This window comes from Vicia villosa, linkage group LG3, assembly GCF_029867415.1.
Source record: "Vicia villosa cultivar HV-30 ecotype Madison, WI linkage group LG3, Vvil1.0, whole genome shotgun sequence".
NCBI classification, from domain to species: Eukaryota; Viridiplantae; Streptophyta; class Magnoliopsida; order Fabales; family Fabaceae; genus Vicia; species Vicia villosa.
In genome coordinates this window covers 136,505,134-136,530,235 of record NC_081182.1, presented here as the reverse complement: position 1 = coordinate 136,530,235, position 25,102 = coordinate 136,505,134, and the positions used below count along the sequence as shown (strand labels likewise).

General features: G+C 36.8%; 1 long non-coding RNA gene across 1 annotated transcript; it reads right to left on the bottom strand.

Annotated features, from left to right (window-relative positions):
- Positions 1-14,238: 14,238 nt before the first annotated feature.
- LOC131656712 (uncharacterized) lies at positions 14,239-15,470 on the bottom strand. The gene is made up of 3 exons (XR_009300267.1): positions 15,313-15,470; positions 14,866-15,224; positions 14,239-14,553 (listed from the first exon to the last, which is right to left on the bottom strand). It is a non-coding gene; the product is annotated as an uncharacterized LOC131656712 (long non-coding RNA).
- Between the last annotated feature and the right edge of the window lie 9,632 nt (positions 15,471-25,102).

Here is a 25,102-nt window from a genome sequence, read left to right as displayed (position 1 = left end):
TATGTATCAAATATGAATGAAATACAGGTTGTTTGTGGTTTTAAGTTGAAAATGTAATGCCTCATGTTTGATGTTTTAAATTTTCCGCACTCTGATCTATTATAATTACTGGGTAGAAAATGGGGTGTTACATCTCTCATCTCGCTAATCTATCTCCTCCTTAATCTCTTTCTCATCAAGAATCTTGGTTGAAGGAATTTGAAGATTGGTGGTGAAGGGATAGTGCATAATTTTGGAGATATGGTGGTTTTTAAAGATCGACGAATCTGGAGATTGGAGAGAGTGTAATGATTTGTGATTGCAGAATTCTGAAGATATGAAGAGAGTGTATAAATTCAAGAACCCAATGAAATCATGAACCCTAGAAGTCTAATTGATTCCGGATTGCATCAATTGACATGCACAGAGCAAGAGCAAGATGGGAGTGCCAACTTGGGAACACTAGAAATAATAAACTTGATAATAAAATTGAATCAGACAATAAACATCAATTGTAAAGTGATTTAGTGGAAAGTTCCTATTGCTTTCAAGAAAGGTGGCCTGGGTTTGAATCCAGACAAAATAAAAAATTTTGGAATGTTTTTTCAGAATTTTAATAAACTTGAAGATGAATGTGTGCCAAGTCACGTGCCACGCGTATGACCAAGTGCCACATCACATGCCCCCCAAGTAAACGTTAACGCCGTATAAAAAAAGGACGGAAATGACTAACATGGACCTTTTTGAATAATTAAATGACCACTTTGGAACATTTTAAATATAAGGGAGCAGAACGGACGCTGAGGTAAACTTAAGGGACCAGAAAGGGTATTTTGCCTAAATTTTTAGATAAAGATGAATCCCAATCTTATAATTTTTTTTGAAATATTTTCCTTTTAAAAAATATTAATTTAAAAAGAATATATAAAAAAATAGATTTTTTAAAAAATGATATTAAGTTCGAGAAGCAAACGATTTGAACTTAACGAGATGAATTTAACAAATTAAATCTAGTAGTTCCCGAATTTCAAATAAACCGAGTTTAAATTTAAAAAAAAGTGTCACACTCTAGTCAAATTTTGAGCGTAATCATTTTTTATCGAGTCGAGTCAAAATGAATTTGATTCGACTCGACTCATATCCAAATCTAAATATAACTCTAATTACAACTATAATATTATTGATTTGAACTGTCAGTATAGCTTAATTTAAAATCATGTGTACATTTGCATCACAAATCACATAAAATAATTTCAAGCACGCGTATTCAACTATTGTTATAAAAACTAAATATTTCAAAATCTTAAATCTCAATTTTATTTAAATGTAATGACAAATTTGTTTTTTTATTCCAAACATCATTAAGATTAAGAAAGAGCCAAAGAGGCTAAAGTTACATCAACATCCTCAACAGAGGACAAACTACCAATCTAGATCCTAGATCCTAAGGACCTTCAAGCACCAAGCAAAAGGTGGGCATCAGTATTAAAAGCTCTATTTAAGTACAACAATATAATGTTAGAACATAGTTTAGTTCTAATCACATTTCAGTGTTTTGATGATAACAAACAAATAAATTTTGTATAAGCAAACATGGTTCTCTATGTTAGAACAAGAATTGTTCTGATCAATATTCTTAGTTTTGATGATAACAATGTATATGAATTTTGTATAAGACAATGTGGTACTCTAATCCTATGCATTTTCCATTTCAGGAAATATATGATGAGTATGCACAATTCAGCGCAAGAAGCACTGACTCAGAAGGTTCAAGTATGCAACATCAGAACATGCTCTCACAAGACATCAGAAGATGGTCAAGCAGAATCATAACATGGTCTATTGAAGCATCAGAAGAACTTGAGTTCAGAAGCAGAAGCACTGAAGTTCTTATGGTATCACGCTAGAAGCACTTCAAAGTCAGAAGACAAGAAGATGCTCTGCACCAAGCTGTTTGACTCTGATTAATTCAAACGTTGTATCTACAAAGATCAGATCAGAAGCAAGTACAAGATGGCAGGCTATGCTGACTGACAAAAGGAACGTTAGAAGCTATTAAAGGCAAAGTCAGTTAAAGCAGGAAAAGCAAGGCTCGAGGTAGTTGACAAAAGAGTGAAACATTGAATGCAATGTTGTACGGATCACGCAACGCATTAAATGCTCCCAACGGTCATCTTCTCAAAACGCCTATAAATAGAAGTTCTGATGAGAAGCTGAACACACAACTCTTACGCAAAAATACAGAAACGCTGTCAAATTCAAAAGCTCTCAAACTTCATCTTCAACCTCATATTACTGTTGTAATATCTTAGTGAGATTTAAGCTTAGAACTTAAGAGAAATATCACAGTTGTGATTATAGCTTATTAAGAAGCATTGTAATACTCTTGTATGAATTTGTTTACATTAATTTGTAAAAGGTTCCTTGAGTGATCAAGGTGTGATCAGAATACTCTAGAAGACTTAGAGGGTATCTAAGTGGAAAACCATTGTAATCAAGGTTGATTAGTGGATTAAATCCTCAAGTGAGGTAAATCACTCTAAGGGGGTGGGCTGGAGTAGTTTCGTTAACAACGAACCAGGATAAAAATCATTGTGCAATTGTTTTTATCTTAAGATTTTTTAAAGTCACACTTATTCAAACCCCCCCCCCCCCCTTTCTAAGTGTTTTTCTATCCTTCAATTGGTATCAGAGCGCCGGTTCTAAGGTGCAAGCACTTAACCGTGTTTAGAAAAGATTCAAGAAGAGAAAAACACTAAGTCAAGATGGTTGAGACTCCACCACCTACATCTACATCTGGCTCTGCTGAGCAACACAATGGAAATGGTAACAATGGCTACACTAGACCACCAGTATTCGATGGTGAAAACTTTGAATATTGGAAAGTTAAACTCGAAAGTTACTTTCTTGGATTAGATGTTGACTTATGGGAACTTCTGGTGGATGGTTACAAACATCCTGTGAAAGCTAGAGGAGTAAAGCTGACAAGACAAGAAATGAGTGATGATTAAAAGAAAGAATTCAAAAATCATCACAAGTGTAGGACTATTCTACTGAATGCTATTTCTCATGTTGAATATGAGAAGATATCAAACAGAGAAACTGTCTATGACATATATGAATCATTGAAAATGACTCATGAAGGAAATGCCCAAGTCAAGGAGACCAAGGTTCTTGCTTTAATCCAGAAATATGAAGCCTTCAAGATGGAGGATGATGAAAAATTGAAAAAATGTTCTCAAGATTTCAAACTCTAACTGCTGGATTAAGAGTGCTTGACAAGGGTTACACAAAGGTTGATCATGTCAAGAAGATCATCAGAAGCTTGCCCAGAAGATGGGGTCCAATGGTGACTGCATTCAAGATAGCAAAGAATCTGAATGAAGTCTCTTTGGAAGATCTGATCAGCGCCTTGAGGAGTCATGAAATAGAGCTGAATGCTAATGAACCTCAGAACAAAGGTAAGTCTATTGCATTAAAGTCTAATTATAAAAAATGCACTAACGCTTTTCAGGCTGAAGAAGAAGATTCTGAAGAATCAGAATCAGAAGAAGAAGATGAACTGTCCATGATCTTCAGAAGGGCAAACCAACTCTGGAAGAGCAAGCATAGGAAGTTCAAGAACTTCAAAAGTTCTAAGAAGCTTGAAAAAGGAGAATCTTCTGGAAGCAGAAGATATGACAAGAAGAAGTTCACATGCTTTGAATGCAATGAGCCAGTACATTACAAGAGTGAGTGTTCAAAGCTTCAGAAGGAGAAGCCCAAGAAGAAGTTTCATAAGAAGAAAGGTCTTATGGAAACTTGGGATGATTCAGATTCATTAGAATCAGAATCAGACTCTGAAGGCGAGCAGGCAAACATTGCACTGATGGCCACAGTTGATGATGGATCAGAATCTACATCAGAATCAGATTCTGAAGAGGTATTTTCTGAACTATCTAGAGAAGAGTTAGTTTTCAGTTTAACAGAACTTCTGGAACTCAAGGCTCATCTTAGTATCAAATACAAAAATCTGAAAAAGCTATTTGAATCTGAAACTAAGAAGCTAGAAGTGGAAAATTCAGAACTGAAGGAAAAAGTTTTATAATTATCCAAAAATGTTGGATCTCCTTCTGACTCAGAAAGATCTATTCCTAGTCTGAACCATATTCTTAAAGAATATGACTTGAGCTTTAGGAAGTTCTTATCTAGAGGTATTGGAAGAAGTCAACTTGCCTCTATGATATATGCTGTTAGTGGAAACAAGAGAGTTGGCATAGGATATGAGGGTGATACCCCATACAAACTTGAACATGTAGATGATATGAAAATCACATACAAGCCATTGTATGATCAGTTCAAGTATGGCCACTCCCATGATATTAGGCTCACATCACATGCTAAAAGCTTTCACATCACACACACTAAGAAGCATGTGACACAACCTAGAAAATATCATGTTGCTCATCCTAAGGAATATCATGTTGTACCTCCTGTTAATTATAATGCTAAACCCAAGTTCAATCAGAACTTGAGGAGAACTAACAAGAAAGGACCCAAGAAAATGTGGGTACCTAAGGAAAAGATTATTCCCGTTGCAGATATCCTTGGCTACAAAGAAGACAAAGGAAAGCATGTCATGGTACCTGGACTCTGGGTGCTCTCGACACATGATGCTTAAATCTGCTAGAGAAGTTAAGTTTGGAGGAGATCAGAAGGGCAAGATAATTGGCTCAGGAACCATAAGTACTAGTAACTCTCCTTCTATAACTAATGTTCTTCTGGTAGATGGATTAGCTCATAACTTGTTGTCCATAAGTCAATTAAGTGACAATGGTAATGACATAATCTTTGATCAAAAGTCTTGTAAGGCTGTAAGTCAGAAGGATGGCTCAATCCTATTTACAGGCAAGAGAAAGAACAACATTTACAAGATTGATCTTCAAGATCTTAAGAATCAGAAGGTAACTTGTCTTATGTCTGTTAGCGAAGAGCAATGGGTCTGGCACAGAAGATTAGGCAATGCTAGTTTGAGAAAGATTTCTCAGATTAACAAACTAAATCTGGTCAGAGGACTCCCAAATCTGAAATATAAATCAGATGCTCTTTGCGAAGCATGTCGGAAGGGAAAGTTCTCCAAACCTGCATTCAAGTCTAAGAATGTTGTTTCTTCCTCTAGGCCGCTAGAACTTCTGCACATTGATCTGTTTGGCCCAGTCAAAATAGCTTCTGTTAGAGGGAAGAAATATGGATTAGTCATCGTAGATGATTATAGTCACTGGACATGGGTAAAGTTCTTGAAACACAAGGATGAGTCTCATTCAGTGTTCTTTGAATTCTGCACTCAGATTCAATCTGAGAAAGAGTGTAAAATCATAAAGGTCAGAAGTGATCATGGTGGCGAATTTGAGAACAGATTCTTTGAGGCTTACTTCAAAGAAAATGGTATTGCCCATGATTTCTCTTGCCATAGAACTCCACAGCAAAATGGAGTTGTAGAGCGAAAGAATAGGACTCTACAAGAAATGGCCAGAACCATGATCAACGAAACCAATATGGCTAAGCATTTCTGGGCAGAAGCAATAAACATTGCATGCTATATTCAGAATAGAATCTCTATTAGACCTATTCTTAATAAGACTCCTTATGAATTGTGGAAGAACAGAAAGCCCAACATTTCATATTTTCATCCTTTTGGATGTGTTTGTTTCATTCTGAATACTAAAGATCATATTAGTAAGTTTGATTCTAAGGCACAGAAGTGTTTCCTTCTTGGATATTCTGAACGCTCTAAAGGCTACAGAGTATACAATACTGAAGCATTGATTAATGAAGAGTCAATCAATATCAGATTTGATGATAAGCTTGGTCTTGAAAAGCGAAAGCAGTTTGAGAATTTCGCAGATATAGATATCTCAATTTCAGAAGCTGAAGAACCAAGAAGCAAAGTTTCAGAAGCTGGAGAACCCAGAAGCAAAGTATCAGAAGATCAAGTTGCTGCTTCTTTAGAGAATCTCAGAATTTCTGAAGAGCCAACAGTCAGAAGATCTTCTAGACTCAACTCTGCTCACTCAGAAGATGTCATTCTTGGAAAGAAGGATGATCCTATCAGAACTAGATCTTTTATGAAGAATATCAGTATGGATCTTTGATCAGAATGAGAAGATGAGAAGTTCTAACTCTGTCAGAATCAAAGTTAAAGAAAAACAGCTGTCACCAACTTTTCCAGAAGTTGAACACGTGTTCACTCTATTTGGACAAGCATGCGTGCAACTGTTGAGACGCCGCCCTAGGTAACTGTGAAAATCATTTCAAATTTCACATTATCCCACCTAACGTCATTCATCATTAAATGCATTTGATTTTCTTGATTATGTAACTGTTTATTCTCATAATTTCATTGCATTCTTTTTCAAATTCGTCTCTATAAAAACTCCCCTCATTATATCATTTTCTCTTTTACGCATTCTTTCTCTCTCCTGTTTATGCACTTCTGCAATCTTTTTGCCCTATTTGATTACCCTAAAAGAAAGAAACCTAGAAATCTCAGTTGTGCAACAATGGCTGCTTCTTCATCACACATTGCTAATTCTTCATCTCCTCCTCAACAACAACAAGTAGAAGAACAACTATTCTTTCCACCAGTCACGTGTTCGATTCCTCGGGAAGATTTAGAAGTAATTTGTGAGTTGATGGTTGACGTTGATAATCTTGAAGAACGTGAGTTTCATGTAAGAGATAATATGGTCTTTCAAGAATGCTCATCGTTTTTTCGTGAGTTCTGTGGACCAGTCTATCCTGACTTGGTAAAAGAGTTCTGGGCTTATGCTTTCGTCATTCCTAAAGCAATTGTATCTTTTGTTCATGGAAGATTCTTTGCTATCACTGAAGATACCTTGAGAATATTGTTTGATTTGAAAGAGCCTGTTGGTGCTTTTGAACTTTTTCGTAGAGCAAACTGGGCAGAGGTTCTTGCTGAACTATACCCAGATGTGACGAAAACCAAGAATGTCAAGGATTTGAAGGACATTTACAAAGTATGGACAAAGATTCTTCTAGGATGTTTCTATCACAGAAAATCAACCTGTTCCCCAAACTTCATAAACAAAGACCAACAATACATCATGTATTGTATTGGTACTCAGAAGAAGGTTGATGCTCCTTACATCATTTTAAATCATATGTGGAATGCTGTAAGAGATACTAGAGATGCGAACAGAACTAAGAAAGGAAATGTTATTCCTTTTGGAAGAATCATTACCAATCTTCTGGTTCAAACCAAGATGGTTGAAAAACTGGAATCTGATGGTGTCATCAAGGATCTTGTCACTGTCACTGGAAGCATCTTGAATGCTAACACCTTGAGAAAGATGAATCTTATTCGAGCTGTTGAACATGCTCCTCAACCTATTCCAGGAGTTAGAAACAGAAGAGGCCCTGTTCTTGCTGAGTTTGAAATGTTTTTCAGAAAAGAACTATCAGAAGTTGAGGTTAATTATCGTAATGTTCTCAAGAAGGATAGTGCTATTGATGCTCCTACTGGAGTAAGTCGTTAGGAACTTTCTACTTCTAAGGCTGGAGTAACAGAAGTTGTTCCAGAAGTTGTCCCAGAAGCTGCTTATCTTCAGGAAAGAAGAACAAAGCGCAAGCGTGATCTTCCTTCTGTCAGTGAAGAGAAGAGAAATCAAGAAGAAGCTGCTGCAGAAATTGATGAAAATGTTGCTGTTGAAAATGAGAATGTAGAACAAGAAGCTGTTGAGAAAAAGAAGAAGTCCAAGAAAGAAAAGGAAGAAGTTGATGAGAAAAATGATGAGAAGGACGTAGAGAAGAAGAAGAAGAAGAAAAATAAGAAGAAGAAAAAGAAAGTTGTTGTAGTTGAAAAGAGATCAGAAGGAGAAGTGAATCAAGAAGAAGTGAATAAGGAAGAAGAAGAGAAGGAAGCTGCTAGAAAGAGGGAAATTGCTCTAAAATAGGTAAAGGTTGTTTATGAGAAGAAGAAGTGAAAGGCTATGGAAGAGGTTTCTGAGAGGCCTCAGAAGAAGAACACTTCAGGTACTCATGTTTCTGAACCTGACTCTGTTTCTGTTTTAAATTCAGAATCTATACCAACATAACTTCCTGCTACCCTTCAACCAGAAAACCAACCACAAACAACCCCTGCCATTTCACCTCAAATCACCAAAGTTCTCACCCCTCCTTCTTCACCCATAACCAATGCTGTTTCTGACCAACCCATTGATACACTAGTCCTTGATATTCAACCTCTTCAAACTCTCTTTCCCCCTCAAACAAACATCTCCATTTCTCAACCTCCTCCTCATACAAACTATTTCCCCATTGCTAACCCAGTCACAAACAATTCACCTGAATCAGAATCTAAAAGTACTGGTTCTTTAGCACAATTGTTTCGTGATTGCAATTTCACTCCTAAACCCCGTCCTGAACCTGAGCTGGTTGTGCTAGACGCTGAGTCAGAAGAAGTAGAATCATCTCTCACTCTAGATAGAGAACCTCAACCCTACTTCTTTCTGAACCCATATTCTGCTATCACCAAACTCAAATCCCACCGGGAATTTTCTGTTGGTGTACGTTTTGAATTGTTGAAACTAAAGATGCAGATAGGTTTAGAGACATTGAAGGCAGCACATCATGCCCGGATGGATGATGTTGAATTGAGAAATCTCTTGAGGATCTTCAGAAGGAAGATGAACTCTGAGCTTCTGAAGCTTCAGAAGGCGTGTGAAGCAGAAGCTCCAGGTCATCTTGGATTTCTAAGATCCTATGAAGAATTCTGGGTCAGTCATCTCAGGGGCAGGTATTGTTTTGAAGAAAAAGAATTCGTTGATGAGCTTGCAGATGATGTGTTTGATAAAGTGCCTTGTCTTGCCATGGTTGTGTGGAAGCCTCACTATTCTGTTCTGACTGGAGATTTTCAGTTTTTATTCAACTGGCTAAGGGAGAATCCTTCAAAGAAAGCACCAGATATGGTATATCCTGCTGTTGAATATCCATCAGAAGTTGCTGCTCCTACACCTCCAAGGAATCTGGATATGCTGAAGATGCTGATATCCCTGCTCCAGAATATGCTGAAGATGCTTCTATGTCAGAAGCTGATGCTAAGAAGCAAAGTGCTGAGAATCATCCTGCTGAGAAACTTCCTGTTCAGGAAAATCAAGATGATGTTCTCATGATAGATGCTGCTGTTGAGCATGCTATTCCTTTGGATGATAGCTGTGAAGCTTCTTCTGTTGAACCTTCACTTCTGGTGAACACCATGAAGGCTCTTCAAAAGAATCAAGATGCTCTAGCTTCTCGTTTGGCTAAGCATGAAGATACTCACAATGAGTTTCGCTCATTCATGAAGACGCAGTCTGCAAGCACTTCTGAGATTCAAAACCTTCTGGCCAAGATAGTCTCTAGGCTAGGCTAGTCGTAGTCTTTTGGTCTTAGTTGTTTCTTATTTCTTGCATTTGTTTCTTGCATCTACTTCTATACCTCTGTATCTTCTGATATTTTGTTGAATCAATGAAATATTATCTTCTCTCATATTGTTTGTTTTTTCATCTGAATCTTTTAAATGCTTTTTGATGTTATGACAAAAAGGGGGAGAAAACGTGATAATTGATTTGATTTATTATATCAGTTGCTGGGAGTAAGTCGCAACATTCCTAACAATATTTGCAAGTTCTATGTCTTTGAGATTTTTGCAGGATTGAAGATATTCTGAAAAAGCTCAACATTAGAAGCAAATACATGAGGAAAAGCAAGTCTATAAATAAACATGTTCTTGGAACTTGAAGCAAGCTTAGTATTGTGAAGCTTCAAGATCAGAAGCAAGAAGGAGAATGTTCTGATATTCTCGTGGCATGATATGCTCTAACACATTCTTATCTCTTATATGTTCTGATACATATTCTTTTTAAGAACTTATCAAAGTTTGCTCTGACAGTTGTTTAGCATTGCTCTAATACATGTTCTTTCTTAAAAGAATGTTCTGATTCATTCATGCTCTGACTTTTGTTGTCTAGTTTGTTTTGAAACATTTCAGGATGTAAAGATGCTCTAATGATGCTCTAATACATTCAAGAATGTTCTGATACAATCAAGCATGCTATGATTCAAGAAGAAATTCAAAGCTCTGAAGCTGTCCTATGGAAGCAAGAAGCAGAAGCTCTGAATGTTCTGAAGTTCTAGGCAAATGTGAACGTCTCGACTGAAATAGAAAATACTCAGGGAAGTCTTTTATTTATAAATTCTTCCAGTATTTATTTCAGGGGGAGATTGTTAAACTCAGGGGGAGATTTTTAATCTCAGGGGGAGATATATTCACACACTATGTTTATATGCTTATGCTATAACTGTGTAATTGTTTTTGGTCATCTGATATTCTGATTGCATATTCATATCAATTATATATGTTTTTGTCATCATCAAAAAAGGGGAGATTGTTAGAACAAGAATTGTTCTGATCAATATTCTTAGTTTTGATGATAACAATGTATATGAATTTTGTATAAGACAATGTGGTACTCTAATCCTATGCATTTTCCATTTCAGGAAATATATGATGAGTATGCACAATTTAGCGCAAGAAGCACTGACTCAGAAGGTTCAAGTATGCAACATCAGAACATGCTCTCGCAAGACATCAGAAGATGGTCAAGCAGAATCAGAACATGGTCTATTGAAGCATCAGAAGAACTTGAGTTCAGAAGCAGAAGCACTGAAGTTCTTATGGTATCACGCTAGAAGCACTTCAAAGTCAGAAGACAAGAAGATGTTCTGCACCAAGCTGTTTGACTTTGATTAATTCAAACGTTGTATCTACAAAGATCAGATCAGAAGCAAGTACAAGATGGCAGGCTACATTGACTGACAAAAGGAACGTTAGAAGCTATTAAAGGCAAAGTCAGTTAAAGCAGGAAAAGCAAGGCTCGAGGTAGTTGACAAAAGAGTGAAACATTAAATGCAATGCTGTACGGATTACGCAACGCATTAAATACTCCCAACGGTCATCTGCTCAAAACGCCTATAAATAGAAGTTCTGATGAGAAGCTGAACATACAACTCTTGCGCAAAAATACAGAAACGCTGTCAAATTCAAAAGCTCTCAAACTTCATCTTCAACCTCACATTACTGTTGTAATATCTTAGTGAGATTTAAGCTTAGAACTTAAAAGAAATATCACAGTTGTGATTATAGCTTATTAAGAAGCATTGTAATACTCTTGTAAGAATTTGTTTACATTAATTTGTAAAAGGTTCCTAGAGTGATCAAGGTGTCATCAGAATACTCTAGAAGACTTAGAGGGTATCTAAGTGGAAAACCATTGTAATCAAAGTTGATTAGTGGATTAAATCCTCGGGTGAGGTAAATCACTCTAAGGGGATTGACTGGAGTAGTTTCGTTAACAACGAACCAGGATAAAAATCATTGTGCAATTGTTTTTATCTTAAGATTTTTTAAAGTCACACTTATTCAAACCCCTCCTTTCTAAGTGTTTTTCTATCCTTCACTCTAATTCTATATTGTTGATTTCTGAAGATGTACCAGCACATTCAAAACTTGGAATAAATATAAAGCTGGATAAATGGAAGAGACACTCAAGGAGTCAAGGCAACTTCTGATACTGCACCAAACCACTGCGAATACGCTTACAACAGAAGATCACAAAAGAATACTCTTACAACAGAAGTTGAAATACAAGCCGAAATAGAAGATCACGAAGATTGATTCAAAATAAAACCGTTAAAGACATAATCATTAGCAAAACGGCTGCAACACTCCAAAAGCGAAATTCCCAAGGTTGATTGAAGAAAGCTATCCACATGCAAATCCTTGGAGAAAACAAAAGCAAAGACAACACGCAAACCATTTAATGTTGCATACAAGCGTTGAAGATAACAGTCAAAAATTCTGAAGCTATATATACTTATGATCGTTTGAAGAAATTACAACACAACAAGTGAAAAAGAAGAAAACAAGAAAGAACACACAAGAACACTGCAACTCTGAAATATCATGAAGTGTGAAGAAAAACTCTCTGAAGCAAAAACTCTCATATCCATATTCTAAGTTCATTATTCTGTACTTAATCTTAGTGAAATATCACAGTTGTGATTACAGCTTTCTAGAAGCAACACTATACACTGTCATCAGAAGTTACGTGGCAACTGAGTCCATGAGAGACCAGTTGGGTCAGAAGTCTCAAGAAGTCTAGGACTAGTTGAGTCTTAGAAGTAGGTTAGTCACAAACAGTTGGTTTGTGCAGGATTGTTTGTCACCAGCAGTTTGGCTAGTTTGGCTCATGCGCTGTATTGTGAGTCATGACAGTGGTCGTGCAAGTGCAATCAAGTTCTGACTATAGTGGATTAAGTCCTCATTGAGAGAGGCAAATCACCTTGTTGAGGGTGGAGTGGAGGTGGCCTTGTTGAGAAGGTGAACCAGGATAAAAATAACTGTGTTCTATCTATTTTTCCTGTATCAAGTTTTATTTAAAAAAATCACTTATTCAACTCCCCTTTCTAAGTGTTTTCCCAACCTTCAATTGGCCTCAAAGCGCCTGGTTCTGGGTGCAAACACTTAACCGTGTCAGAAAAAGATCTAGAAGGAAAATCTCAAGTTGAAGAAAAATTATCCAATCATGTAGTACAAACTTTAATGAACTCATTGGTCACATAAACCACAAGCATCAAAGTGATGAAGCAACAAAACAGTACTTATCTATCATAAATTTACAACTCAAAGTTGTCTTCAATCTTCATATAATAGCAACATTTAATCAATAATCAACAATTTCAATTCCATGAGTTTTTTCCAAAAAGGATCAAACCATGCATCAATGTAAAACTATAAAACAATGAGATTCATCATATCAAAACCAGCTTAAATCATGATCCAGATATGAATTAATCTAATCTTAAGCAAAAGAAACTTCAAGAATATAAAATTTTACCTTCAACCTTTCAAATCAAGAAGTCTAACCTCCAATGTAATACAATGACCTTTAAACCTTTAAACCTTTAAACCTCCAATGTAAGTACTTGTGAGTTGCCACTATCTCAAACGAACTACCGAACCAACATCGTCAAATCATAGAGAAGACGCAACCAAAATTTGAAAGAATCACCATTTTTGATATTTTCGATGTTGACGAAAGAGGTTGGGAAGCAATTAAACGAAATCCTTCGAAACTTGTTAAACTAAGAACTGAAGTGCAAGAATCACAAGCTAAAATTGAGATATCACAGGATCACATACCGAAGTTGATGCCTACACCGTAAAATAGCAACACCAGAAAGTCGATGCTGGTATCAATAAAGCTCAATATTGGAACCATAGGTAGGAACGAAAACGTCAATCGAATCTGCATTCATAGATGTTGGAAAACTGGAACCCTAAGATTTAGGGAAAATCTCTTATGAAAGATGAAACCATATCAATGAAAAACAAACCAAAGAAATTGAAACTGTATCAAGAAATTGAACATAAATTGAAAAATGTGGATGGAGAATCTAAAAACAAGAAATTAAGAGAAAAGAAAAAAAATCGTTTTCTCGAAGAAAAAAAAATGCAGCGGAAAATTTTCTTTCAAGGTGGATACCAAAAATGCTCTGATACCATGTTAGAAATTATGGTACCCATGGAAGGAGGAAGATAAGAGCTTCAAAATACTTGAATTGATCAAGATAGAATGTCATAAATTGAATGAAAAGTATCCTTCTAATAAGGAGGTTACAAAAATATATACTACTATATTACTTTGACTAATAGGTCGACCTCTTCAAAAGTTCCAAGGATGCCTCACAATTTCTTCTCCAATGATTCCAACCTGAGTTTGAGAGGTATGTCATACACTCGAACCCATAAAATTCCAAAGTGCTTCCAGTACTAGAAATACTCAAATTCCTGCGGATTTTAGCTAAATTTTCGCAGGAAACACGTACCTGCGGATTTTCCTGCGGTTTTTTTGTCCCTAGCTAAAACCTTCGTGGGTAATAATTTCGGCAGGAAATTCCGCAGGAAACAATCCGCAGCTAAATCCGCAGAAAACATCCGCAGGTAAATCCGCAGCAAACTTAAATCAGCAGCTAAATACGCAGGAAATTTAAACCTAAAAAAATTATTATTTTTTTGAAATATTATTAATTGTATACTAAAATAACCATAATATAAAATTTAATTTAAAATACTTTGAATTTAAATAAGACAAATTCATAGAATAACTTGTTACTATAAAAAATGCTACAAAGTTAGTAACAAGTACTTACATAGTCACATTACTAAAAATGACTCAAACAACCAAGCTACTAATGATCATTTGTCCACCGAAGTTAAAAAGATACACCAAGTACAAATCAAAATTTATTACTAAGGTCTTCTTCATCTAATTCATTGACACTATCTTCATTTGTTTGATCATTTTCATTAGTGGTTTACTAGCTTCGTCCTCTCCTGAAATAGTTGGATTCTGAGAAGAAATCCCCAACTTTGCTCTGAGATTCATATAGGCAAGTTGAGAAGAAATCTCCAACTTTCCATATCTCTGTCCAAACTAGCATACCTTTCCAATCCAGTATTTTTGAATTCAGCATCTGCCCACCGACACAACCACCAGCCAATTAGATAATCAAATTAGCTGAGAACCAACTCAAAAGCTCTGACAATTATGTTTAAGTAATAACAAATACACGTGACAACAAGAAACATTCAGAAAATAAATCAATGTGAACAAATAACAAGATCTACATATCAAAAAGCTTATGGAAAAAAATGATATCTAACAGTTTTGTAGTTTTTTTTCTATTAATCCAAGCACAAACAAAGCCTTGAGATAATCAAAATGATATCAAAATAAACATAATAAAAAAGAAAAATAGAGTAATAAATGAGATAAAGAAAGTTACAATAAGGATAAGCAGCATGTTGAACAATTTTCTCGAGTGTATCATAAACAAGTTTGCTATTAACAAGGAACCTCAAGTATCCATTAGCAGTAGGTTCCCACTTAGTAACGGCTTTCTCTTCAGACTTTTCAACTTCATTATCACCTTCCTTAGCCCGGTCGTTCGTAAGTGTTTCCTAACAACTGAATTAAATCCCAAAAGTTTAACTACAACAATAACAAAATCAGTAACAACCCTACCGAGTTTGATAATAGAAATAGAAATCGAAAACTTCAAACTAGAAATATCAAAAGATTAATTTACCTGAGTTGAAAGGGGGAAGAATACAAGGTAGGGTTTTTACTTGTCACATAATTACACTGCAATAAATTGTCCACAACATATTATTTACTTGTTACATAACAATCAATCAAAGACAACAAATCTTTAACAACCATCATAATTTACCTTATGGCCACCAATAACTGAGGACATATGGTATCAAGGATGAAATATGAAGACCGAAACTTCTTCCCGCTAGATGGATAGCTATGCATGCATTTTTCTTTGCTCACCGACCAGACACGTACTTCATCTTCACTCACAGAGGCAATCATTCTAACTCTATGGAGTTGGTTCAAACAATTATTGTCAAGTTGATTACCAAATTCACAATCTATACAATGTTATATTATTTGACTTATAATAATTGTTGGAACCTAATCACTACATAATTTATTTATTATAAAGTTCAAGAGTATCAATTCTTATTATGACCTCCTTCGCAATTAATTTCATTTTATCCGTTACTCATTGAATTATACTTTAATTAATAAATATAAATAAGTTTATTAAAATAATACACTAAAATAATTATGTGTTTGTTTACGGTGATTTCCGGTAAACAACCCTAGTCTTTCAAACTATAATAAATATGATTTGGTTACTCGCAGGATCGACTAGATTGATCCTAGGACATAGTCAAAAAGGTTGTTATTCATGATAGTTCGAATTATGTCTATGATTGATGTGTCTCGAAATAAGAAGTACTTAAACAAAGAAATAAAGATTAGCAATCACCTTGTTATACACGTAAATATAACACCAATGAAAGGTTAGTTAAAGATAAAATATAAGACAAAACTGTAAAAGTGCAAGAATCTTAAAGTGCAGAAAAGTTAAATGCTTCGAAGATAAATGACATGAAAATAAAGAGTGCAGGAATGTAAACGACAGAAAGTAAATGAAATGCAGTAATATCGAAAGGTACTTGAATAAAGGAAAGTACACATGTATTTAAAATGGTGTTGGTGTCATACGTACATTTCTCAGCGGACTCTTTTTCTTAACACTTGATACTTGAGTAATATGTGAGTGATTTGTACAAAATGAACACCCGGAATCCTAACATTAAGACCCTTATTTATACTAGTTTCGACCCTAACGGTCCTACACTAATATAATGCCACGTTGCCCATAGAAAATCCAGGGATGCCATCTGTCTCCGTGCAGTTACATAAACTACTTCGAAATTCAAATCATCCCGCCTGAATCTCCCTTCGACGCGTGGCAACATAATCAGAGTCGAGAATGCCACGAAACCACGTTAAGCTTCAATACTTCGCATATTTCGCAAAAACGTCTAAGTCTCAAAGACTATTCTTTTCGAATTTAACTTCAGTCTTAACTATCTTTGTTCCAACTTAAACATCATTCTCGAAGCATGGCCATCAGTAGCCATTTTTATCTTCAAAGATGATCATCAGTAACCATCTTCCTTTGAATTCCAAATCTTCGAAGGACATTCTTCTCAAACGAAATCTTCAGCTAACAAATTGCCCCCAATAAATGCCTGTTTCGAAAAACAAGAGAAATAGGCGTTTCTTGTTGTAATAAGATTTCGTTTTAGAGTTCCGAGACTATTGACTGACGTCACAATCATTTATGACTCTGTTTCCAAAACGTCTTGTCATTTTCAAAGATGTCTACTCATAACTTACATTCCCACGTTCTGGTCTTACTTCATGATCATTACTCCTACATACTAGGAGTAAAGCTAATAACTATTCGACCGCCGTTGGATTAAATCAACGCCTGCCGCATGTCTCTTGGCTTTTACCCAAAAGATTTGATAGGGTTTCCGTTAAACCTTTAAATACCTGAACTCATACTCTCATATAACTTTCACCTCTATTTCCTCATTCTTTCCACAGAGAAGAACGTCTCTGGTTACATTCAAAACCCATTTCCCAAATCAAACTTACTCATGGCGTCTTCCTCAAACGTTCTTCAATCCGTTTTGAAACTTCAGAAACCTACACAGATAGGGGATCAAGAGCACATACCAAACCCAAATACTGCAGAAGTGCGCGCCATTTATGCTTCTCAGGTAATCATTCCCTTTGAACTTTCTGGAAAAACTCATGCCTTCATGGGTCCTTTACCAGGAGAAACTAACTCCTCTCTGAGTAAATTCTTTCCTGCTTATTATAAAACTAGGCCTTTAGTTAGTAAGAACAAAATAGATGAAGATGGCCGTCCTATCTTAGCAGATCCTGATGGTGCAGAAGATACTTCGACCGTAACCCCTTCAGCCCTAGAGAAAATTAGGTTAAACTATGTAACCAATTTTGTGAATGTTTTTAGGTCAATTCCCTTAGCAAAAGACCCTGAACTGTACTATGCCTGGCTAGCAAGAGTAGAGAAACACAAGGCTTCTTTCTGGAAACAACTGGGCATTTACGATTTAATCCAACTGTCCAAGGCTGGTTTAGAATACAACCAAACCATGTTAGTAGCATCAGTTCATTTATGGGATGCTTCCCATAACACTTTCCATCTTCCATGTGGAATGGTCACCCCCACTCTTTTCGACATAGCTGCTATCACGGGGCTTCGACCAACCGGAGAGACTTTTGACCCCAATGTCATGGATACCGATACCATTAACTTTAGCGAAGCAACAGTTACTTATACTGCATTCATTCAACAATATCATGACGGAAAAAATGAGGTAGTCTCAGACGAAGAGCATATTGCTTTCTTAGCTTTATGGCTCTCGAGATGCGTCTTCTGTTATAGGTCCATACAAGTAGCAAAGAGGTATCTCTATATGGCTAATCAACTACATGCTGGGACACAACTAAACCTGAGCCAGTTAATTCTAGGGTTTCTCTATGAGAATCTAGGTGAAGCAACAGACCTCATTAAGAGTTATGAATCAGGATCTCTGCTCTTTGCTGGTCCTTTCTGGTTTTTGCAACTGTGGCTTAATGCTACTTTCGAAGCTCACCTCCCATTTCGAGGTACTGTCAACGAAGAAGATCCAAACATCAAAAATCGAGCTGTAGAAGGAACCAGGTTGGCTTTGCTAACTCCTAAAGAAGAAACTGGGAAGCTTCGTGAACATTTTTTAGCATATGTCATGATGTTTCCTCAGTGTTATCAATTTAGCCCTTCAATGGCTCCATTCGTAAACAAGACAGTGGGTCCTGAATGGTTCACTCGAAAGTTTCCAACAATATCTCAGGATCACGAGGCTGAATCCATGATTATTTGGGAAGCTTTCATTACCCCAAGGTTATTCTATCACCGTCTTCGACCCTCCAAAGGCCAATGTGTTCTTCTCTGCTACCAACCAAATCTGGTATCGAGACAATTTGGATTGGTTCAAATAAAACCCAAATGCCTGTATGAGAAAAGGAACCATATGTGTTTACCCACTTTATATCTAGCTGAAGATGAGTGTGAATCAAAAATCGCCAGATACACTGGTGTTACCAATCTGTCTCCTGTTCCTTTCGAACCTGCCTTTTATTCTACTCCAGACTTCCAACAATGGTGGACAGATTACTACACCATGCAAATCTTCGATGCTGAGAGCCTTACTCGAGAACTAACTGAAGCTTTTGCTGATGTGTAGGAAAACTTTCGCAAAGGTACTTCGACCCATATTAAAGAAATACAAGCCTTTCAAAAATTCTTTGAGACTATCTACAGGCCTGATGATCTTAGTCAGACCTGAAGGATAGAAAAACACTTAGAAAGGGGGGGATTGAATAAGTGTGACTTTAAAAACTTGGGCGATAAAAATAAATTGCACAATTATTTTTATCCTGGTTCGCTGTTAACGAAGCTACTCCAGTCCACCCCCGCAGAGATGATTTACCTCAACTGAGGATTTAATCCACTAATCGCACGGATTACAATGGTTTTCCACTTAGCCGCACTAAGTCTTCCAGAGTCTTCTGATCACACACTGATCACTCCAGGAACAACTGCTTAGTTCACTCCTAAGACTTTTTCTAGAGTCTACTGATCAACACGATCACTCTAGGCTTAGTTCACTCCTAAGACTTTCTGCTCAGCCAACTGCCAAGACTTCCTGCTCAGCCAACTGCTAAGACTTCCTGCTCAGCCAACTGCTAAGACTTCCTAGAGTATACTGATCAACCGATCACTCTAGTTCCTTACAACTTAATGTAATCAATTCAAGAGTTTACAAATGCTTCTTAAAAGCGATAATCACAACTGTGATATTTCTCTTACAGTTTAAGCTTAATCTCACTAAAATATTACAACAGCAATGTAGTGAGCTTTGATGAAGATGAAGATTCTGAGTTTTGATTTGAACAGAGTTTCAGCAAGTTAATTTGAATTGAATTGGTGCAGAATCGTTAACCTTGCTTCTCATCAGAACTTCATATTTATAGGCGTTGAGAAGATGACCGTTGAATGCATTTAATGCTTTGCGTGTTCCGTACAGCTTTGCATTTAATGTTATACGCTTTTGTCAACTACCTCGAGCCTTGTTCACGCTGTGTCTACTGACGTAGCCTTTAGTAGCTTTAACGTTCCTTTTGTCAGTCAGCGTAGTCTGCCACGTGTACTTCCTTCTGATCTGATGTTTGTGAATACGACGTTTGAATATCATCAGAGTCAAACAGCTTGGTGCATAGCATCTTCTGATCTTGAAGTGCTTCTGAGCGTGATACCATCTTCTGATCTTCAGTGCTTCTGATCTCATGTTCTTCTGATGCTTCCATAGACCCATGTTCTGATTCTGCTTCGACCATCTTCTGATGTCTTGCCAGACCATGTTCTGATGTTGCATGCTGAACCATTTGAGATACAACTTCTGAGCGCTGAATTATGCGTACTCTTTATATATTTCCTGAAAGGGAAATTGCATTGGATTAGAGTACCATATTATCTTAAGCAAAATTCATATTATTGTTATCATCAAAACTAAGATAATTGATAAGAACAAATCTTGTTCTAACAATCTCCCCCTTTTTGATGATGACAAAAACATATATAAATGATATGAATTTGCGATCAGAAAGAGTAGACGGCAAAAGACAAATTACACAGCTATAGCATAAGCATATGAATATGTCTCCCCCTGAGATTAACAATCTCCCCCTGAGATAAATAATCTCCCCCTGAAATAAATACTCGAAGAACTTTGATAAAAGACTTCCCTGATTATTTCGGTAGAGACGATCATATAAGCTTCTGCCTTCAGAGAATTCATAGCTTCTGACTTCTGCTTCCATTGGACAGCTTCAGAACTTGAATTTCTTTGATCTTCAGAACATTCACAGCTTCTGACTTCTGCTTCCATTCAGGACAGCTTCAGAACTTGAATTTCTGGATCTTTTGGAGCATTCACATCTTCTGATTTCTGCTTCCCTCGGATAGCTTCAGAACTTTGAATGTCTACCAACATCACTTCATGCTAGATTTGTATCAGAACATTGTTGAATGTACCAAAGCTTCATCAGAGCATCTCTACATCCTGAAATGTTACAGAACAAAAACTAAACGACAAAAGTCAGCATGAACGAGTTAGAACATAAAATGTATATTCAAATACATGATATGTAACAGAGCCAAATGTATCAGAGCATTTAGGCTAAAAACGTGTATCAGAGCAAATAATGTATCAGAGCCATAACATTATATGTATCAAAGCAAATAGAATTTTGTCAGAACAGGATAGACAGTGATATTCAAATTCTATTATCAGTGCTTCTGATTCATTCTTCTTTCTTGCTTCTGATTTCTGAAGCTTGATAGCACTCAGCTTGCTTCAGTTTCCATGGTTTTGCTTCTAGTGTTTGCTTTGAAGATGCACTTCACTTTTCTGTACCTGCAAAACACTTAAACCATATAGAACTTGCAGTTCTTGTTAGTGAATGTGTGGGAGCCTTTACCCAGCAACTGATAGATTTAATCAAATCATTTATCATTTATCTTTCTCCCCCTTTTTGTCATAACATCAAAAAGAATATTTAAAAAAAAACGATTCAGATGTATAAAACAGAACATATGGAGGAAGAAGATGATTTCATTAAGGTTCAAACAATGGGTACAAAAGTTCAAAATGAAAAGATCAGATGCACAGAAACAGAACAGATGCAAAGAAAAGAAAGAAACAACATAGACTCAATCTAAGATGGCCCTAGTCTTGACAAGATCTTGGCCAGCATTTGTTTAACATCGTTGTTGTGTCCTTCTTGCCTCTCAATGAAAGCATCATACTTCTCATTGAGTGAGCTTTGCTCATCCTGTCTCCTCTGAATCGCTTCTAGAGTCCTTGCAAGACGAGAAGGTTCATCAGAAGAAGCTTCACAGCTTTCAACCACAGGAATGACAACTTGATCTGCAGCTTCCATAGAAGTATCATTTGCTGGGATATCCTCAACAGGGTCTGATTTAGCAACATGATCTTCAGCATCTGCTTCTTGCATAGAAATATCTCCATATTCTGCAGCAGGAATTTCAGAGTCTCCATTCTCAAGTGCCTGAAGAATGGCAGCTAGATTCCTGGGAGCAGAAGGACCTTCAACTACTGGTGGGTCAACAACTTCTGGAATGACCAAGCTAGGGTCTTTCTTAGAAGGGTTTTCCCTCAGAAAGTCAAATAAGGTCTTGAAGTCTCCAAGTAGAACAGGATACTCAGGAATCCAGATAACCATGTCCCTGCATGGGTTTGCTTCCATTGCAGCAGCCAGTCTCAACTGTGCCATCTCATCCACAAAGGGCTTCTCTTCCAAAAGATATCTTCCTTTGAGACGAGCAAACCAGAAGTCTTCGTAATTCCTCAGAATTCCACGAGGCCGTGGGGCAGCAGCTACACAGGCTTCCTGAAGTTCTAAAAACAGAGCATCTGACTCTCTGCGAAAGATCCTCCAGAAGTTCCGCATAGCAACATCATTCAAACCAGAACCTTCAGCAAGTCTGAGAGTATCAAAGATACTTCTGAGATTCCTCTTTATGTTTTCAAAAACTACACCAATAGGATATACAGGGCGGGATTTTATTTGGGTTTTTGAAAAAACAGGTTTGGAAGTGAAGTACGGATGAGGTTCTCTATCCAACCTATAAGAAGATTCTGCTTCAGTATCAGAATCTAACACTACCACTTCAGCTTCAGGACGAGGCTTGGGAGTGTAGTTGCAATCACGGAGCAGCTGCTCATGTGATGCAGAGGTTGGAAAAGGAGAATCACAAGGATTGTTTTGAGAGGTGGAGGGAGTATGTTCAAGAGTGGCGTTGAGAGAAGGTTGAGATGGAAAGAGAGTTTGAAGGGGTTGTATATCCAGAACAGGATCTATGGTAGGTGGAGAGGAAGGAATGGTTAAAGGAGAAGATGGAGGTGTAAGAACATGGACATAAACAGGTGATTCTGATGAGGCTTTTTCTGGTTCAGGTGTAGGGACAATCTCTATTGGTGCAGCTTCTGAACAACAAACAGGAACAGACTTTGGTTCAGAAATGCATATACCTTTGGAACCCCTCAGAAAAGCTTTGGCCACATCCTCAGTCTTTTTCTGCTTCTTATTCTTCGGCTCTTCAATAACCTTTGCTTTGCCGCTAGCAATTTCTTTCCTTCTGACATAAGCCAGAACTTCTGGTTGATTCTCAGCCTCTTGAGCAGCACTTTCTTCATCTGAGCTTTGAATAATCATCTTCCTTTTTCTGATTTTCTTCTTCTCAACAACATCAACAACTTCAGCATTGTTATTTGACTTCTTCTTCTTTTTCTCAGCTTCCTTCTTTTTCTTCTCAAAATCAGCAGAGACAGCCTTAACAGCCTTAGCAATCACCTTCATAGAAACCTCTTGTTTAGAGACAGCAGAAGGATAATCATGCTTTCTTTTAGTCCTTTCTTCCCTCTTGCGATTTACTTTGAAAGGGGCACCTTTGTCTTGATCTTTAAAACTCTTGTTCTCTTCAAGAGATTTCAGATAAACAGTTTTGACTTCAGGTACCTCACTATTGAAGAAGGTTTCAAAGTCAGCCAGAACTGGTTCTCTTATGGTTCTTGTTCCAGCTAGAGGTTCAGGAACTTTGAGAAAAGTGTCAATGATTTTCATCTTCTTTAAAGAGAAGGCATTCAGACAAGCTCCAGTGGTGACAGCAAGATCTTTGATAATACCTTCAGACTCCAGACTTTCAACAATCTTGGAATGTACCAGAAGGTTTGTAATAATCCTACCAAAAGGAATGGTTGTTCCAGCATTTTCTTTTCTGAAAGCATTCCTGGAATCCTTTACTGCCTTCCACATATGGTTGAAGATAATGTAAATCGCATCAACCTTCTTCTGAGTGGCAATGCAATAAAGAATATACCTTTGATCATTACTGATGAAGTCCGAGGCATGAGTTGATTTCCTATGGTAGAAACACCCGAGAAGGATCTTTGTCCAGATTCTGTAGATATCTTTCAAATTCTTAACATGTGTAGTTTTCTTGACATTTGAATAGAGAGTGGATAGAATATCTTCCACATCTTCTCTTTGATCAGACTCAAAAGCCCCTTCAGGATTTTTCAGATCAAACATCACTCTTAGGATGTTTTCAGTAACAACGACTGACTTTCCATGGACGAAGGAGAGTATAGCTTTTGGTGCAACCACAGCATGTACCCAGAACTCTTTGACAAGATCCGGATAAACAGGGCCAACGAACTCAGCAAACAATGAGGTCCATCCTTGAAAGATGATGTCTTCTTTAAGATGAAATTGATTTTCTTCAAGGTTATCAAAGTCGACCATGAGTTCACACAAAACTTCCAATTTATCTTTGGGAATGGAGCATGCAACAACAGGGGTGAGTTCCTGGTGTGTTTCTTCGTGCATATGAAGAAGAGTAGATGAACCAGCAAAATGAGATGAAGAAGCAGCCATTGAACAGAATGAGCGAAAACGAGCAAGAGAAGCGAACTGGATTTTCGATTAGGGTTTTTAGAAAACGGCTAAGAACTTTTCAAACGGGAGAAAGCAAGGAGAGAGAAAGAGAGAGAAAAAAAAAAACTTTTAAGAGGAAAAACAAAGAGATAGGAAACCAAAAACCATTTTGAAGAGTATTTAAAAGAAAATAAAGTGAAACGAATGATGAATAGCATTTAATGTTACGTGACGTGAGGAGAGATAATAAGGACAAATGAGGTGACTAGCACAGTTACCTATGGTAGGCGTCCCTTCAACTGCACGCGCGCTTATCCATGAATAGTAACGACAGGTTTACCATCCCGAGATAAAACGTAACAGCTGTTTTGCTTTAAAAGAGGTTCTGAATCAACTTAGACAATGAAACGTTAGTAATAACCGAATCATAATTTCTAAAAGAATTTAATCAGAACGTCTGACAAAAAAAAATGTTCCTCATTCATTTCAGAAGATACTCATACATGAGAACTTCTCATCTTCTCATTCTGGGCATAAATCCATACTGATGTTCTTCAGAATGAACTTAAACCTATCTTCAGCCAGGGGTTTTGTAAAGATATCAGCCCATTGATGGTCTGTATCCACAAAGTTTAAAGAAATAACACCCTTCTGAACATAGTCCCTTATGAAATGATGTTTTATCTCAATATGTTTAGCTTTTGAATGAAGAATAGGATTCTTAGATAAACATATAGCAGAAGTATTATCACAGAATATAGGAATGTTACTCTCATATATCTGATAGTCTTCCAACTGACTTTTCATCCAGAGCATCTGTGTACTACAACCAGCAGCAGCAACATATTCTGCTTCTGTTGTTGATAGAGCAATAGTTGCTTGCTTCTTGCTGTACCAGGAGATCAAATGACTTCCAAGAAATTGGCAACTTCCTGAAGTACTTTTTCTTTCACTTCTGTCTCCAGCATAATCAGCATCGCAGAATCCTACTAAGTTGTATTCTTTAGATTTTCTGTAAACTAAGCCAACATTAGTAGTACCTTTCAGATACCTTAGAATTC